This window comes from Clytia hemisphaerica, unplaced genomic scaffold (genome assembly GCF_902728285.1).
Source record: "Clytia hemisphaerica strain Z4C2 unplaced genomic scaffold, Clytia hemisphaerica genome assembly, whole genome shotgun sequence".
In the NCBI taxonomy this organism is placed as follows: Eukaryota; Metazoa; Cnidaria; class Hydrozoa; order Leptothecata; family Clytiidae; genus Clytia; species Clytia hemisphaerica.
Window position 1 is genome coordinate 195,001 of NW_027104372.1, and position 15,000 is coordinate 210,000.

The window sequence follows — 15,000 nt, forward strand, 5'->3', positions numbered from 1 at the left end:
TCCCGGTGTCGTCATTTTCCTGGTTTTTAAAGGTTATAAAACAAAAGATGATTATTTATTATAGGAAAGAAAATTATAGGTTAAAATAAAGAGAATCAGTTTTATTAAAAAGGACAAACTTAATATAAGTCAATAAAATATGAATTATGAGCTATTTCTTAATTATATATGACTTAATGTAAGTCTATTTCGAATTAGGAAAGAACATAATTATTAAAAAGGTCAATTTTTTAATTAGATAAAGACTTAATATAAGTCATTATGTACTAAGTGTCTATGGTGACAAAGAAAAGAAAGTCATTTTATTTAAAAGAAAGTTTTTTATTTAGATAAAAACTTAATGTAAGTCAGTATCGACTAAGTTTAATGTAAGGACAAAATAAATAACTATTTATGTGTTCAATTATGACTTTAAAAGGAAAGTCAGTTTTATTAAAAAAATTGCAATTATTTATTTAGATAGAAACTTATTGTAAGTCAATATGGACTAAGTAAATAACTATTTTATGTTAAAGGAAGAAAGATAAAAGAGAGAGAAAAGAAGATAAAAGAAGATAAAAAAAAGAGAATAAAAAGAAGGATGTGTTTCAGAAGGTTAGCAGAAGTTCATATAAAGTAGGTTTGTCAGGATTATTTCTATTTATGTATTGAGTATGGTTTATAGGATGGTGAGGAGTAGCTAAAGCTTTAGTAAACCAACTCTTTGAGAGATTTCTCAGTCTATCTGTTATGGAACAAATTTTTGCTTCTGCATACATGTCAGTTATTCTAGTCCATCTTGGTTTATTCAGGATGATTCTTAAAGCATGGTTTTGAATTAGCTCTAGTCTGTTTAGTTGAAAGTTTGAAATGGAAAGAAGACATATGTGAGAGTATTCAAGTCGTGATCTTAAAAGACTTTTGTAAAACATAAGAAGTTTTTTCTTATCCATAGAATATTGATTTTTAAGAGTAGATAGAAAGTTAAGGATATGGTAGGATTTATTGATTTTATCTGTGATATGAGGAATAAGATTTAACTTTTTGTCAATGGAAAGGCCTAGAAATTTTATTTCATTTGCCTTTTTAGTCTGGTGTTCCTAACCCAGATGGAGATCTTGCTTTGACCAAAATTAATGTGTTTTGTTTTATCAAAATTCACTACCAGACCCCATTTTTCGAACCATTCAAACAGTATTTCCACATATTCATCAAGGTGAGAATCGTAAACTCTTTGTATCTTCCCATGACCCTAGATCGTCAGCAAACTGAGATACTTTAATTTTACTATTAGGAGGTTTTGGTACATCAGACACAAAGATGGAAAAAAGAATAGGAGAGAGACAGGAGCCTTGGGGACTCCTGCTTTCAAAACAAAGGTGGAAGATTTGAAGTCATGATGTTGAATAAAAGCTTTTCGTTCAGATAAATAACTATGTAAAATGTAGAGTAGATATTTAGGTAAACCAAAAGAGTTTAATTTATATAGTAAAAGACTATGGTTGACTTTATCAAAAGCTTTCTCAAAATCAACAAAAACAGCATGCATCCTTTCCCCAGAGATTTTGGCTTCTTGATAGTCATTCAATAGTTGAAAGAGATTATCTATGGTGGATCTGTTCTTTCTAAACCCAGATTGCTCCATGTTTAGGATGTTGTTTTCTTCTGCCCATTTGTATATTCGGTCTGCCAATATTTTTCAAAGATCTTGCCAATTGTTGGGAGGAGACTGATTGGCCTGTGCTCAGATAGTTTGGTAGTATTGATCTTTTTAGGGATCATTTGAATCTTGGCAGTTTTTAATTGAGAAGGAAAGACAGAGTTGTTAAGCCAATCATTAAAGATAGAAGTAAAACAAGGAGCAATTTGGTCAGAGATGGTATGTAGAAGTTTATTTTTGATGCCATCGTCACCTGGTGCTTTATTGGGCTTGAGGCCTTTTAAAACACCAGTGACTTCAGATAATAAAATTGGATGGTCAACTACATATTTAGTAAGATTGGAGGAAAAGCGATAATAAATGGAATTATATTCTCTGAGATGGAATTGAGAAGTTTTAAACCAATGATCTACAAGATATTTATGTCTCTCATCTTTAGATTCATTTGGTTGGAAAATATTCTTTTGTCTATCACAAAAAGCATTAGCAATCTCTTGATTATCTTTAACTAGAGTCCCATCATCTTTTTTGAATATTTTTGGGGTTTTAAATTTACTGTTACTGTTATCTCCATCTAGAATAGCTTTTATTAGTTTCCAGGCTTTCTTAGAGGTAGTTTTCTGGTTAATCCTACTTTTTATGGTGTTGAACCTTTTATCAAGAATGGTCTTATTTTCTTTTTTGATTTCTTTGTTCAAACTATTCTTTTTTGTTCTTAAAAATATGGAGTTTTTGTTTTTTCTCAAGAGATTGATGACTTTTCTCCTTTCTTTGATAAGTTTTCTTGCTCTAATAGATAAACCTTGGTTATTGGTGGTGATTAGTTTTCTAGGAACTTTGGATTCAATTACTTTAAGCAAGGAGATTAAATTGGATGTTTTGTCTTCTACTTGTTTAACACCAAAGACCTTTTCAAGAGAAAAATTATTAAGAATGGTTGTAACAGAATCGAGATTAAGTTTGTGATAAAGTTTAATATTTTTAGTCTTTTTACAAGAAGCTAAAGGATCGAAAACAGAGAAAGTAACTGGGAGATGATCAGAACCCATGTTAGGAAGAGAGGAAATGTCTTCTATTTGAAAAAATCTATCTTGAGAGGTGACTATTTGTTGAATGACCTCCTTGTATTCCCCTTTTTGTTCTTATAATTAGGTGGCATATTGTATGTTTCCATATGATTATTATCAAAAAGTTCTCTAAAAACTAAGCCCCTAATGCCATCTTTAGTACTACCCCAAGAAGAATGTTTGGCATTGAGGTCACCAACAACTATTGAGTTAGGTGGAAAAAGAAGTTTAATTAAGTCAAGATCTACAGTAAAGGAAGGTGGAAAATAGCAACAGAAGAGATTAAAAGATCGTTTTAAATTTCTAGAGTCAGGAAAGATGGAGATAGAGATAATTTCATGTTTACCAATTTGGTATTTTCTAATAAAGTCAGTTACTATGTCATCTCTAATTAGGATTGCTGTACCCCCTCCAAAAGATTTTAAGGTTCGTCTGTTGGCTCTGTTGTTCATGATTGAGGTATACTTAGGTATTGAAATGGATTCCTTCTTTATGAGTTTTGTTTCGTTGAGGCAGACTATATCAGGTTTTTGTTCATTGATGAGAACTAGGAGATCTTGTTTTTTGGATTTATACCCATTGAGATTTAGTTGCAGAATTTTAAGAGTCATGGTAATGAAGTATTATTTTCAGGAGGGCTTTGAGAACATAGTAAAGAGGTATTTTGAAGGTCTGTGAATTTATTGGTAAATCCTGGTTTATCAAGAGGTCCTAAATGTCTAGAGGAAATGCTGAGAAGATGGAAACAAATATTCATAAAGTCTGACATATGACCTTGCTCCATAGCATAGAGACACTCGAAAAGAATTAAAATGAGAGAGGTATTACTGACATGATTTTTAGAAAAGGAGGCTAGTTCAGAAGATAGTTCTTCAGATAGTTCTGTTTTGGAGACAAAGGATTCTTTAATTATGTTTACAGAGGATTCTAGAGCTTCTATTCTAGGACGAATAGCAGAGATTTCTTTTTTCAGATTTCTTTCCAATTCACCAATCCTATTGTTTATTTTCTCACTATTTTCTATAATCTTGCAAAGATGAGTGTTTATATCAGATAGCTTGTTTTCAACCTTGTTAATAAAAGAGTGACAATGATCAACTTTAGATTCCATGGAAGCAGATTTTTTCTCAAATTCAACGACTTGAGCATAGGATTTTTCAAAAGATTGGCAGGTATTTTTAACCTCAGACACAGATTGGGAGATTATATTGATTTTTTGAATTTTTTGTCTATCATTTCTGGTAATGGAGGCTTTATCAGAAAGTTTTTTATAGACTTCACAACCTTTATAAAATGCTGAGTGAGCTTTTCCACAGTTCACACACGATTTAACAGAGCATTTCTTAGAACAATTTTCCTTTCCACACCAACTGCACAACTGATTTTTGGATTTACAGGCAGAAAAGATATGACCAAACTTAAAGCATTTCTTACATTGGGTAATGTAATTATCTACTGGATCATAAGGTCTAACATGGTGTTTTCTAATAAGATTATTAATTTTGGTGGTAAAAGAGAATTCTTCAGATATATCACCTTTGACGACCTCGAACACAACTAAATTTCCTTCTTTCCTTAAGTTAAAAACCCTTGGAACACCATGGTGATCGAGATTTTCATATATTTTTTCCAAAGAAATAGGTGGAATATTGGTGTCTTTAGAAGTTTTATTAACACAGTAACTGTCAAGAAGTCTGGATCTTTTATCAATTTGCAATTTAGTTATTTTATCAGACCAATTATTTTTATCACTGAGATTGTCAATGTCGGTTATATCTATTTCACAGATCAATACAGAGGATTTAGTATGAGCTTCTTTTGCAGAAAGTAGTTTAAAATTATTTATATAGGAGTTCATAGTTTCTAAGTTGTAAGGTTTTTCAAAAGAATGTTCGTGTAAGATTATTTTAAGTTTTTTTATTTTATTAGAGGAATCAAAAGTGGTAGCACCACCTGCAACAGAGTTTGACCAAGGTCGAGAAGAGGAACTGCTAGTTTCAAAACCAGATACTAATTCTATACCATCTTCATTAAAAACAGGATCAGATTCAGGCTGAACAATACTTTTTTTTGGAGAAGAGGATTCCAGAAAATGGACTTTCATTTTTTTTCTACGTGTGAAATCATCTTTAAGTTCACTGATGTTTTTTGAAATATCTTCTAGTGGAGATGGAGGGTCTCTTTTCCTACTAGCCATGTCAAACAAAGTACACTAGGCCCAATGTACTTCGGGGCCGAGGCCCCTCTAATATATAATTCCGCTTTCACACTAAAGTGATTAACGCGTTTGTTGTAAAGTGAAATGTTAAAAAGTCTTTATTGTATACTTCCGCTTTCACACTTAAGTGATTAACGCGTTTAGTAAATTATTGTAGTTATTGTAAAATGTATAGTAAAAAGTATAAATAAATAGAAAATGTTTGGTTTTTTGCTGTCGAACAGAAACCAAACCGGTCTTCGGCTTTATGCAGTAGGACTGAAACCGAAACCGACGATTGTCCGCAATTTTCTCGTTTTTCCGCATATACGTTTGTCCGCAAGCGTTTGTCCGCATAGGGTTGAAAACTTTGCTTTAAGAGATGTTACTCCCTCAAAGGTCAGAAGACAACTGTTTGGAAACTGTTTTGAAAGAACATTGATGTAGAACATTTATATACATAACTATTTTTAAAACCTTACGGCAGACTTATACAACTTAAAAAAAACCACTAAGTGGTTTATGTTTCACTTATCTGATCAAAAATATCCTATTTGCACACATGTAAAGTACTCGTGTTAATTTGGTTAATGTTTGTGATGACTTGTGAAAGTTTGTTTCTACCATTCTCACAATCTGATGTAATTGCCAAAAAAAAAAATTTTATGATGGAAAAGTTACTCAGGTTGTAGACAGTGCTTGATATCAATGAATAAGTACATTTTGATTTTTTTAACAACGAAGGTGTTGACTATTAGTTTTCAGCTTCCCCTGAAACTGACTTAACGTCGGTTTTCCCTGAATTGACTAGTATTTATTATTATTTGATGTTTCAGCTGTTTACCACTTGGCCTACATAGATGTCTGTAAACCTAAGATCGGCAAATTTTTAACCTGATAGCAGCTGCTCATAATTTTCTTATGTGCACGGTAAACCTCTGAAAGCACTTGAAAATTATACATCTGAGGAAAATATTCCTCCCGCAGAAAATTTTACAACAAGAATCTTGTTGTGCGCCAGAAAGTCAAAAACTGATACGGCGCCCTATTCATAAACACAATCACGCAACTTTGTTGTCATCGCTAGTCCTTTTAGACGAACGCGGTCCTTACGATTTCGAGATTGCATATTCGTCAGATTGTTATGTTTTCACCCATTCCTTTAGAACTTCAGCGTGGTGGGTGGAAAACAACCACAATCTGATCTCAGGTTACAAATTTTTAGCTGTGTGCAATCTGGAAATGGACAAATTAGACATCTAATTTCAGAATGCGATTTTGGAATAGACCCGATAGTAAACATCAGAATCAGAAACAAAATTTAAAACAAAAGTTTGAATATACTGTTTGGTGAACAACGTCCAATTTTTTCTTAGATTGAGAACATTTTTATTAGCCCTGATCAGTGATTTAGTAAAGATCGAAAATATATAAAAAGCATAGCCTTTCAGGCTTTTAGAAAGGGGCCATCTACATAGTACGTACGTACGCAGTGAAGGGGGAGAGGGAGACTTAGCAAAAGCGTACCTCTATTGTCTCAATGACGTCACTTCTATTGTTCTCTGCGTACAAGGGTAGAGGGGAAAGGGTGTCCAATATTTGGAAAAATTTTGCGTACGTACTATATGGATGACCCCTAATGTTTATCAAAATCTCTTTTTCACTTTTTAGGTATCTGGAACTAAAGAAAATTTAAATATAATAATAATAACCGGTGATTATAAAAACAAAAATGATATTTAAAATTTCTTTGGTGGTATTCTTGTTTTCTTTACACAATGTTGGATGTGATATGTTACATGAAGTCAAGCAATACGAAGAATTGAAAGCACTTTTAAGCTTGGATGACGCAGTTGGTGTATTTTTTTATACTCACAATGCCGCCTCAGAATTCAAAAGTAAGTATTATTGATGTTTTTAAGACTTTCCTGGCATCCCTTTGAAATAAGTTTTTCTGTGTCTTAAAACTTTTTATTTCTAACCGAGTTGTTTTTCCTCGATTTACAGATAACTGAAAAAATCACATTTAAATTTACTTTTTCATCGATATTTTTACAGAATTAAGGATTTAACGAGTTAAACTCAATCCGAAAAAAAATCCCAAGACAATTTTTCAGTTCAATCTATTGGGAACATAGTATCGAAATTATTTTTTCAAAATTCAAAAGCTATGGGTGACTTTAACTTCTTTGAAGTAGGTAAGGTTAAGATTCTTAAGATTTTAATTATATCCTGCCCAGTTTTTTAAATTCAGCCGAAACTTTTACCATTAGAAAGAGAATATTATTGGCTTTCAGAAAATATATACTTTTGATATATAAAAATTTGTTGTTCTAAAAAATATGATCAATTAAAGAGAATGTGTCAAGAAAGGTGAACACATACCTTAACGACTTTAAATGCTCTTGCACATCTCTGACTTACTTAAAATTTTCTTATGTCAGCTGCACAGAAAGAGGAGTTAATCTTGTTTACTTGAAAGAACATAGAAAACATATAACATAAGCTACGTCATAATTTTGAAAAAAGGGATTTTTAAATGGCCATAGAAAGTGATTGAAAAAAAATCTCTTGAAGTGAGATAGCTCATTTTAATCTCCCTGGAGTAATTTTTCCAAAAACTCTAAAAAAACAATACCTAAAATCAGACCAGACGTCCCCTTTAGACATTAAAGTCCGTGATTGTAGTCCTGCCATCTTGCTTTTAATTTTTAATATTCCCAATGGGGATAGAAAATCTATTGTTCCCGAGCTTGGAATATCCCACCGGGGCCGAAATTGTAGGGTATTTTGTCCACCGGGGACGACATTTTGGTAACATTTTTCAGTGGGGCTAAAGTTCCAGCTTGTCTGTGACACAGGGGTGTCATCGTTTTCAAGGAGATCACAGCCAGTTGGATGGACTATGTATTGGTGAATATTATATTTCTAATTGCTCATCATGTCCCTATTTTTTATAGGCAGAACACTTCAAATTATGGATAAAGTACAAGACAGGATGAAGAAATCAGGCAAATATTGGATCAGGCTTATCAAGGTAATAATGATTTTAATTAAATACACCTTTTCGATCGTAGCCGCCAATTGCCGCGCGGGTTTTTTTTTTCTCCGTTTACCACCCCTATAACCGTCCCAGTCTTTTTTTTCGTACCAATAGACAATAGAAAAAGATGTCAAAAAGGATTAGATCGAGTTTAGGGGGATAATTAGATAATAAAGTGACGAAAAGGTGTATTAAAAATATGCTACTAATTGATTTTACCTAGCAGGTAGTGACCATTCAAAAGTACGTACCTTATCGGGGAAAACTTCTTTCGGGGAAAAGTGACGAAATTTTGGCCAAACGACGAATATTTTTCTCCGACGAAAATTTTCCCCGGCCTTAATGCGTTTACCAACTACCAGCAAGTGACGAATATTTTTCCCCGATAAAAATTTTCCCCGAAGAAAATTTTCCCGGACGAAGTTTTCCTCGATATCGATAAGGTACTTTTTTCAGTCAGTGAGAGGGAAGGGGGAGGAGTACTATGAAAACATACGTAAGCGTACAAGGGGGAGGGGGTTCAAATATTGCTTATATTTATGTATACATACTTTTTGAATGGTCCCCAACCAATTTATACATTGTTGAAAAGTGCTAGATCTGCCTACAAACGCCTTCGATCTTCTTTCCTTAACTTTGTGCCTTTTGTCGTCGTTTTGATGCATTCTCTGAGACGAAACTGCGTCAGAAACATATTTTATGACAGAGGTCATCTAATAAACCAACGACCCTCGTTTTTTATTTTTCAATCTTTCCATCCTCTTTCCGAGGACCTCGTTCTTTATATTTGTAAATATTTACAAATAAATATCTGCCCCCTCCCCATATACCTCAATCTTCTTTTTGCAACGCGACATTTTATTTTAGGTCAATTGCGCAAATCCCACAATCCAAGATCAAAAATTGCCAGAATGTGAAAAGAAAAGATCTTTTGTTGCTTCTAAGTAAGCCCATTCTCTTTACCTTTGTTCTGTATCTGTAATATGCACGTGTTTTATAAGAACAAACTATAAGAACATACTGCTCCGATGTCCAAAATATTAAGATCAAGTTAAGAAAAGAAGCATAAATGGATTTCTTTTTTGAAAGAATCTCTTGTTTTTTTTATGATTTACACACAAGTCTAAATTTCCTTGTCTTTACTCATGCGTAAACCATAAGTCAAATCATCTTTTTCCTTTTCATAGGATGAAAGGCAAAGTGGTGCAACCTTACTCTTTATCAGAACTGTTCAGCGTTTCCAGCTTTGAAGCACAGGTTATCAGGTCTGTATACATATAACATTTCTGTTAAATAAAATCCTCATTGGCACAGCATCAGGCCTTTCATGAGCATGTTGCTGCCTGCGGTGCTGTATGTCCATTTTTGAAGAAACAGCGCTTCGTCAAAGCTCATTTTAGAAGAAACGGCGCCTTCTTGCTTCGGCTTCTTGTTTTTCTTAGTACAACTTCAGATCAATGTCACCTAAGAAAAGTTTTTTTGAGAAAAAATGGTATAAGTAAGAGGGAAAAATATTTTTGATATGATGATGTCCATCGGTAAATAAGGTTCTGCCGTTTAGTGTCTCTTGTTCAGAAATCTGTGTTATAAAATCTCAATTTCTTGTTTTAGTTTTGTGTACAACCATATGGTATCATTTGCTCAGAACGAAGAAGAAGCCTACCAGGCTATGGAACATGTCAAAGGCTCCAAAGATTTAATTTTCATGTACACTAAAGGATACGGCAGTCAAGGTTGGCATTAACTTTTACTCGCAGACTGAGTAGGATTCTTTTTTTAGCTAGTTGGGCGGACAAAAATAGTTGACTGAATCTCGATGGGGATTGATATTCCCATATTTTTACGGCTTGGGATTTGAATTCCGTTGTTTTCAAGTTCCAAAAATGGATGAAAAAAGTAGCACAATATTTTATAGTGAGGATTAACTTTCCACTGATGACGATATTTTGGCCAATTTTTCTTTGGGAAGGGGGGTGTTATACTTTCGTAGAAGGACGTTTTTAGTCAAGGGCGGCTTGGATTTTTAAGAATTTGTTGTCCATTGTTTTTGAATGCTTTTGAAGAATGACATCTTATCATTTATCGAAGTTGAATCAATTACTGTATTCTATAAAACTCTCAAATGGCTTCAAAAACCTTAAATTTCTATCGTTTTCGTCGTTTGGTTTCCTGAGCAAGTTTATACATTATGGATGTTTTTATATTCAACCAACTTCTTCTTATTTTTTAGATCACTACAATTTTTTGAAATTTGCGATCGACCGTTTCGGAAAGTATCAGTTTCTGTTGTGCACTGATCAAGGAATTATAGAAAAGATGTTTGGGTGAGTAGTCCTAATAAGTATCTACGCTTTTTTTATATAAGAAGAATTTTGTAAGAACAATGAGGCTCAAAATCACCAAAAAATAAGAACAATTTAAGAACAATGATGGGCCTGAAATGACTCAATTTCAAGCAATTTAGGGGTTAAAGTAGACTAGTAAACTAGTCGGTTATTACTTATAATAAAACTGTCAATCAAATAATGTAAATACTAATTAAATATTCAGCGCGCGTGAGAGAAAAGGAAAATAACCGACTAGAAGCTACTTCCGAGGCCTTTTTCTCTTCACCTAAAATCGTACGGAGAGACATACAGATTTCTGTATGTCTGACCCGTGCGGGATTGCATTTATAATGTTACTATGAAATATCATTTATTCAAAAAAGTTGGATGGATTCTCAAAAACCTAAAAAAGGTTGTAAAATTAAACAACGTTTTTTGAGGGAAGAAGCTTCTAGTCACCTCACCTCTTCGATTCTTTTTATTTGGAGCTTGAATTTTTTATATATGGGTCTGTTTTCAACGACTAGTTTACTAGTCTAGAGTTAAAGTAGTAAACATTGGGTATAACGCCTAAAATACCAAGATTAACAAGATCAGGATAAGAGCAATTTGAGACTCAAAGTGCCAAAAAGAAGAGCCGAGGCTCAGAAAGATTTTACTGGTTCTTATAAAAAAAGTGTAGTTGTCTAGACTCAAAATCTCACCTGTACAAAGTAGATTTAGACAGAAATAGAAAAAAGAAGAAATGTTTTTCTCACTTAAAGTAGAGTGCATTGTAAATTTCTTGTGTCTCAGTAAAAGGAACATATATGGGATAAATCCGTTACACGAGATTTCCAGGCGTAAAATACGTATATAATTAGACCACGTTCAGAAGTTAGGTTAGGGTTTTGTATCGCTCCGAAACGAAACTGTTCCGAAACACTTACTGAACGCGAAATTTGTAATTTTAAAAAAAAACATGTTACAAAGCAAAACAGATCGAAATGCTTTCGCCCCACTATTTTCATTGGAACGGCACTGCTCTGTTTCGTTTCTTCGAAACGTTCTGTAATGAGTATGAAGTGCCGGTTCATATATGAAGCAGATTTTTAAATCTGAGAAACTGAGAAGCAAATCTCAGAAGTAGAGATACAGGAATGAAACTCGAAAAAAAGCGTTTGACCGTAAAGGTAGGGTGATCATATATGATGACTGATCATATTTATCTTTGATCTCTTTTAGGAAGCAGAAGTCTGACGAATTTGGACTTTGGTATTTTGAATGTGCAAAGACAATGAAGGGCGGCCAATGTCCACAACATCAGTTCAAAGGTCAAACTTTCCCACGTCCAGAAGTCATGGAGAGCTTTTGGATTTTGGATACAAAGCTAAACTAGTGAGTCACTTGTGTTCTTATTCTATTCTTAGTACATAGTCTGGGGTTTTAAAATTTGTGGATAGAAATTAACAAGAAAGAGATAACGATTTCATGTGTCTCTTAGATATAATTTTCACTAATCTGCAAAATATTTTTTGCCGGATTCTATTTGGCTAATTCAGGTATCATTTAAGAAAATGACGAACTTTTTGACCTTAGAATTATCCTTTTTATTACTTCACAGGTTGAGATTAAAACAGATGGGACAACAGACCTACCAGAGGGTGTCACTATTTTATATCTCATCGTTGATAGTGATTCTGAACGCACGCGAATGCTCTCTTTGGCCCAAGATGCGATTAGTCAAGTCAATTCAAAGAATGTTTGATTCAACCGGTCATGGTCGACGCGTAAGAAGTTACACTTTTTTCTATGAAAAATATTAAGAACAGGTTAAGAACATTTTAAGGGTTTGTGACCTCTAAAAAACACCCGATTTCTTAAGAAACATGGGAGAAAATGCTCACAAAATAAGAACTTTCTAGGCTTAAAAAAAACTCAAAGTTAAGAACATCTGAAGGCTTCAGAAATTTTGGATGTTTTTGTAAAGAAAACATGTATTTGAGATTTTTCTATTTTCTTGCTAAATTTAAACCTCGTTTGTGTGTCATGGTATCTTTGGAACAAAAGGAAGGAACCTAGAAATTTTTTTAAATGGCTGTTTATTTCTCCTGTTTTTAAGGCACGTTTTGTATATTTCTCCAGTTTCAATATGCGTACTGGGCATGAAGATTTTCTAATTTTTATCTTCGCGTTTGTTTTATTTTTGCAAATCACTGGCTTAGCACAGATTGAACTTTTTTTGACGTTTGGTGCAATTATGACTCCCTTTTCAGTGTTTTTTAGTCAAAAAATTGTTATTTATCTTTATATATACAGGAGAAAATTCAATAACTTGGAATTCTTTGGTGCCATAACAAAAGACATGTTGCCAACCGTTGCTATCGAACTTGCTGACCGAAGAGATTCAGAACAGTTTTTCTCATACATTTTTTCGTATTTTTTTAATCAAATAAACAAAAGGTTTGCTGCAGAGCATTCCGGACATTTCTTATAAGGATGCAGATCAGACGCGATCATAAACGCTTTTTTGCAGCTTGACGTGTGGTCCTTTTTATTTTATCTTTGCCACAAATCAAGATTATGACCTTGCGTACCATAATTTCATTTTCACTGAATTTTTAATGATAATGAGTTCAATGATTCATTTTCAATAAGCTGATTTTTCTCAAAACTCTTTTTTTAACCCCTGTGTCACAGACCCTGGAAAATTTGGCAAAAGTTTCGTCCCTATTGGAAAGATTGACTTGGAAATTGACTTTGATTTCACCCCCATTCGAGATTCAATGTTTAAAAATTGCACTCAAAATCCATCCCCTCTGGATTTTTGGATTTTTTAACCTTGGACGAATAGAATTTCTATCCTCATTGGGATTTCAAACGGAGTTTTTATCCCACTGAGGAAAAAAAGTTCCACCGGAGCTGTGAGACAGGGGTGTTTTTTGTATATCTGTTTGAACCCTCCCTTTCTCCATGTTCACCGCACAAAATAGACAAAATAGACAATTATTTTTGTGAAAATATCAACCTTCATCATTAGAAATTCTTCGAGCATTTCCCTCCAGAAAAAGCACTTGACGATATTGGTCTCACTGATTTCATCACAAATGTAGTCAATGATCTAGATAATTTCTCAATCCAAATGAGTGAGTAATGTTCATATCAATTATTAAATTAATCATATCACCACCCGGGGGTACTAGGTCCGTGAGATGACGGGTATTTCCGAGCCAAAGTTCGAAAATTGATTCTTAGAGAGACTGAATTTCGAAAATTGTGTCCTTTTTTGACGTTTTTGCCACCCTTAGATAAACTATTTCCCCAAGATTTCAGCCAAAATTTACAAATTTTAGTTCGAATTTCAAGAATTTATGATCCTTTGAGGGAATTGATTTTTTGGAGGTCCTATAAATTAACCTTTGTCCGTTCGTTCGTTATTAGCTTTCCTCATGATTGGCTCGTTAGTTTTTTCTGATTTTTTGAACAAAGATGCATAACTATAAACCCTCGAATGTGACGGAGCCCGATTTTCAAAAAAAAAGATTTGTGGGCAAATTTGGGCCAAAAAACGGCTAAAAAACGGGTTTTTTGGACTTTGTGAAAAATTAAGTCGTTAATTTTTTCTGATTTTTTGCATGAAAGTAGGGTACCATCGTAGGTAAAAGATGGCTTAAGCGAATTTTGGCTCAAAAAACGCATGTTTATCTATAAGAATCACTATTAATAAGCATACATCAATGTTTTTAGTCAAATTACTCAATTTTTTATTTTTTTTTTGCTCTTTTATTTTTTTGTTTCGACATTTAAGAATATTGTGTTTCGCATGAAATTTGGTTGCTTTGCGTTTTTATAGAATAACTGGCCAAATTCGATATTTTTTTATAAGCACATTATCAATTACTTAGGTATTAGCTTTTCTCGAGATTGGCTCTTTCATTCTTTACGATTTTTTGAACAAAGATGCATAACTATAAACCCTCGAATGTGACGGAGCCCGATTTTCAAAAAAAAATTTGGGGCAAATTTGGGCCAAAAAACGGCTAAAAAATGGGTTTTTTGGACTTTGTGAAAAATTGGATCATTAATTTTTTCTGATTTTTTGCAGGAAAGTAAGGTACCATCATAGGTAAAATACGTTTCAAGCAGATGTTTGCAAAAAAATTTAGTTGGCTCAAAAAACGCATGTTTGTCTATAAGAATCACTATTAATAAGCATACATCAATGTTCTTAAAATTACTGATTTTTTGATGAGATGTTTTTTTGCTTTTGAAGTCTTGATATGAAAGAATATTTCAAGAGCGTGAAATTTTGGTTTCTAAACGTGTTTTTTTAATAAAAAAAAAACGACTAATTTTAATAGATCGTCACTATTTGTGTTCTGAATGATTGTTTAATGGTCACGCTTATGTAGATATCAATTATATATGTGTTAAATGCATAACCAGGTAGGTCCATAAAAGTATCACTTGTTATTTTTGTAATAAATTGGAACCCTTACACAGACTCAATTGTTTTTCATTGGTTTTTGTACCCTTTTTAGAGAATTTCAAGGGTGTGAAAAAGGGATATTATGGCTCGCACATACCTGGCACCTATTCTGCCTAAACCTCCCCCGTCTTATTATCACATGCCCTAATCCAAAATAAACGATTCTTGACTCTTGAGCCGCTGAAAGTATTAGGGGACCTAGACTCTACCTTCGTGTACCCATTATTTTTGCTCATTTTTATTNCCACGAACAGTTTCG

General features: G+C 33.3%; 2 long non-coding RNA genes across 2 annotated transcripts; both read left to right on the top strand.

Moving 5' to 3' along the window:
- Positions 1-8,811: 8,811 nt before the first annotated feature.
- Positions 8,812-9,673, top strand: LOC136818586 (uncharacterized). Its single transcript, XR_010848255.1, has 3 exons — positions 8,812-8,890; positions 9,134-9,211; positions 9,558-9,673. It is a non-coding gene; the product is annotated as an uncharacterized lncRNA (long non-coding RNA).
- A 507-nt stretch (positions 9,674-10,180) lies between these two features.
- LOC136818578 (uncharacterized) lies at positions 10,181-12,009 on the top strand. Its single transcript, XR_010848254.1, has 3 exons — positions 10,181-10,270; positions 11,498-11,650; positions 11,877-12,009. It is a non-coding gene; the product is annotated as an uncharacterized lncRNA (long non-coding RNA).
- The last annotated feature ends 2,991 nt before the right edge of the window (positions 12,010-15,000 follow it).